This window comes from Ochotona princeps, unplaced genomic scaffold, assembly GCF_030435755.1.
Source record: "Ochotona princeps isolate mOchPri1 unplaced genomic scaffold, mOchPri1.hap1 HAP1_SCAFFOLD_1855, whole genome shotgun sequence".
Taxonomy (NCBI): Eukaryota; Metazoa; Chordata; class Mammalia; order Lagomorpha; family Ochotonidae; genus Ochotona; species Ochotona princeps.
Window position 1 is genome coordinate 35,001 of NW_026697552.1, and position 4,307 is coordinate 39,307.

A 4,307-nucleotide genomic window follows, 5' to 3' on the forward strand; every position below is an offset into this window, starting at 1 on the left:
TGTCTGTGTACGTTGAAGTGTAAGTGTGTGTTAACGGTGGGATGAATTTTTTTCCTATCTTCTCCTATTCTAACGCTATGTAAACACCTTACACGGTAGTACAAAAGCAACAACATGTTGTGTTGCACGCAAAGGGCCGCAATAATTTCCATACCTCTTATACGTCATTATATACAGCTACTAATATATATTTTCATAATGATTATCTCTTCTGCACAATGTCACCAGTGGTGTGATAGTATATTCTTAAGAGGAATCGATATAGTAATAGAGAAATGTAGGAGCTTTCCGCATGAATTCGCTGGTGACGTGAACTCGGAGAGTTGAAGGGCAGTCCTACTTAGCGCAGCGTGGATTAAGGTTGTGTCTATTTGTGATCGCACAAGCGCCAGTGCCCGCACGTGCCAGATGCATTGCGCAACGCTCAGTGCAAACCTGACATTTGCACTGCATCATACTCAATCACAGAAAAACCTGAATTTCTGTGTGCACGATGTATTACGTGTTTCCCTCTTCCGGTCGCACCGACACATCGAAATTCCGGGCGGCTCCCCATTTCCCTATTCCAGCAAATGGTAGTAATTCAGTACACATTTCTAGTGGTTCCCGCGCGTATTGCACCTGAGGCCTGACCGGTTAAAGCAAGGCTACGTCGCCAACGAATGCCTCCTAACACAGTGCTGTGTTCTGGCCTGAGGCGTGCGCTGTGTTGACGCGTTGAAAATGTGGGACTGTAGCAGCCACGGCGTTACAGGCAGTCAGCCTGTTCTCTCATTTGGCTTGCCTGCTCAAGGGTTTGTATCCAGCAAGGTCTTTTATCAACGACACATATTCCACTACTTGGGGACACGATGACAAAGACGCGAAGTAAAACGAAACGTTTTTCGTCACGTGGTGCATCGAGCCTATTCCGTACATTAACGGACGCGCAAGCTGACTGCATGGATAGGAAACATCATATAAGCTTTCTCAGGAAACTCTTTCGCACCGCAACATGCAGCCACATCGACGCTGCGACTCTAATGGCTCTTTATTTCTCTCCTTGCGTCGCAACGTTTGAGACCTGCCACCGTTGCGCTTTGCTCATCTTATGAATGCATCGCTTTTACTTGTAGCAAGCGACAGGAACAAACCCTGATACAGTGTAAGTCCAAACCGCGTCTGCATCCATGTGTGTGTCTTTTGATCAGCGCCCCATATTACCCACTGCGAGGGAGAAAACGTGGAGGCTGCAAACGCAAAACGAAAAATACAACCATCCATCATCGATGATGATGCTTGTGGTGGTGCTTGTGATGATGCCTTGTGTTGTTATCTTCAAAACGCTCTGCGTGATGTCCAGCCGCAACGACCCTATGCGGAGGCGGATGCCCCGCCTGCAGCCAATCAAACACTCCTGTTGAAGCGGGCGAACCTCCTCGCACTAGCGTCATCTGCTGCTGCTGTTGCTCTTGTTGCTGCTGCTGTTGTTGCATGTGCTGCTGTTGCATTTGCTGATGTTGCAGTTGTTGCTGTTGCTGCTGCTGCAACAGAAGACGCTCTTCACGGCGGCGATGCTGCAACATAGATGCACAGGTGGATTAGTCATATTAATATCAGTAAAAAAGGCATCATCGATAAGCGTACACAACTGGCAGATGCAAATCACTATCAAGCAGAATGGTAAAACCAATTGCAATGTACTGCATACTGTGCTCCACGTGTAGCGCTCACAACCGTATGCACACTGACAACAACTCAGATGCAAAGCGCTGAAAGGGTCTATAGAACAGTTTGGAAGCGCAGCTTCGCAAGTGTCGCAAGGAGGCTTTGCAGCCGATCAACGGGCAAAACCATACCAACTTCTAAGCTCAGCACGTTTTCTCTCGCTGCTGCTGCTGTAGAAACTCTGTCTTTAAAGGAACACTCCAGCTGAGAAGGGCCCTCCTACCTTTTTAGACGACTTTCGATGGCGCCCTTCGCCATGGTGCTGCAGCTTCTCCTGCCGTTTGCGCTCCTCCTTTACACGGCGGGCTTCCTCCTGCCACAGACGAAAGAGCTCAACTGACAGAAACCAATCCATCTCCGACATCGAGGCGCGTATGCGTGCATAATATCAGAATGTGTTTTTTCACCAGTCAACACACGACTGAAAAATACTGTGTACTCGATCTCAAAAGTTCTCCTCAGAACACGTCAATAATATATATATGTTTATTTAGAGCTATTTAGCGCATTTAAAGGTAGGTAACCTTGCCGTCAACAACACTTAAAAATTTGATACTGCTACATATGTGCGTATGCTTCCTCCTTGGTATCTGTGTGTGCAGCAGCGCCGAACGTGACCACGTGTGTCTGTATACTCTCACGCGTCCCCACCTTTCTGAAATACGTATATCTCTTCAATACAATCTTCGTATCTATACGTCCATCAGTATCTACTTGGAGAGGCAGCTTACATATTCAAATACTGTGACCGAGGATGTGCCTACGTGTTCGGTGCGAGACATATATTGCCGTCTCTCTACGTAAGTACGTATGTGTAGGAAAGGAAAGCGTACCACTGGCATGAAATTTGACGGATTAGATATGTCCATTGAGGGGCCGCGTGTTTGGAGGCTGCATACAAGCATCAAACAACAAAAATGACAACACTGTTACAGCTGCAACACAAGTAACACAGCGCGCCCGCATTAATCCTCACCATCAATGAGTGATGGTTAGATACAGCATCTTTGGGGCGCCTACCTTTGCGAACTCCTTAGCTGCCATGAATGTGGTAGTCCCAGTACGTCTACACCGATTTCATAGTGGTGATGAACGTATGTGACATCTTCCTAGAAGCGCTTTGCGAATTATGTGTAGACACGTGTAATTTCCTGCTAGTTAGCCAGTGGTCAATATGTATATTCCTATACTGTAGTGATATGCATATATATATATACACATATATGGGCATGCAGACGCTTATATCGTCTGCTCTTCCGGGAGGCATCCGAAGCACGTGTCATGAGGAACTGGACAACATGCCTGCAGACAAGCCAGGGACATTTAACGGAATGCTGCGACACAGGCAGACAGAGCAGGAGTACTTCGCGTCGGGAAAGACGTGTACACGAAGCCCCCGAATTTGACCAGCTCCATCTACTCGACCAAATATATACGAAGTAACATAATGTTGTCTCTATCTTCGTCTATCTGTCCCTATCGTCCTCTTTTTGTTTTCCTTCTTCCTAGCATTCGCCCTCTCTCTCTTCCTCCCCGCTCTCTACATATATATACAAGAAAGCAAATGAATCTGCGCATTTACGTATTTGTACACTGATGTCCATATTCAGCAAGGCATCTGTTGGCCGCATGCGTGTGCTTGAGTAACGGAGGTTCGCGAAATAATCCCGTGAAATACTCCACTTGTTCACGTTTTTCGAACGCTACCTTCAACCAAAGGGCAGCCTCCCTTTGCATGCCAAACGTGTGGCCACGACACCGTAAGAGTGTACCTGGAAGGACGGAGTATGCACGTGAGATGACCAGGGCACTGAGTCCCCTACGTCCAAGTGCGACTTTACACCTTTAACACCGTAGGGATCCACTGTGCTCAACTATGCCAATCACGTATACGGTGGGATACGTCTATCAATACGTATATTTTACTCGTGCAAAATCCCCAGTGCTATGCAATACAAAACATATAGTACACAAGTGTGCCTCCCTTCCTATCTTTCCGCTGGAGGTTTCGAGTATCTGATATTCTCGTATAATATCTGTTACTTCCTACTGTTTGTGTGCGCTTTCCTATCTTTCTCTCTCTCTCTCCTTTCACTTTACTTCATACAATACTCCTGTGGTGACATTATGTAGTAGCCCCACGACCATCAGCCACCCACACACAGCAGAGCAGACGATCATACGTTATATATATATATATATATACACATATATATATCTAAAGCATATGCGTATGTACGCTTATACGCGTCGAAGCGTAAAAAAATCCTATACCCATAAGCTTGCGTAAGTGGAAGTGTGTGCACGCTAGTCATTTCAAATTGCAAAACGATCCTCCTGAAAGTCCTGATACCTCAATTTCTCACCTGACAAACCGGCTGATATGTCTCCACTTGCTAGAGCGCAACAGCAGTTGGACAAGAAAAGGCTGTCCCCCTGTCTCATCTGCTGTCGCTGTTCTTCCACTGCTGTTATCGCCACTGCTGCTATTACTACTGTGACACGAGGTTGCTGCTGACCCCCCTACTGGGCTAATGATTCTTTTGCACTGCTGTTCTACAGCCCCCACATCAACAGGCAATGGCTGCGCAGGCGAAGCG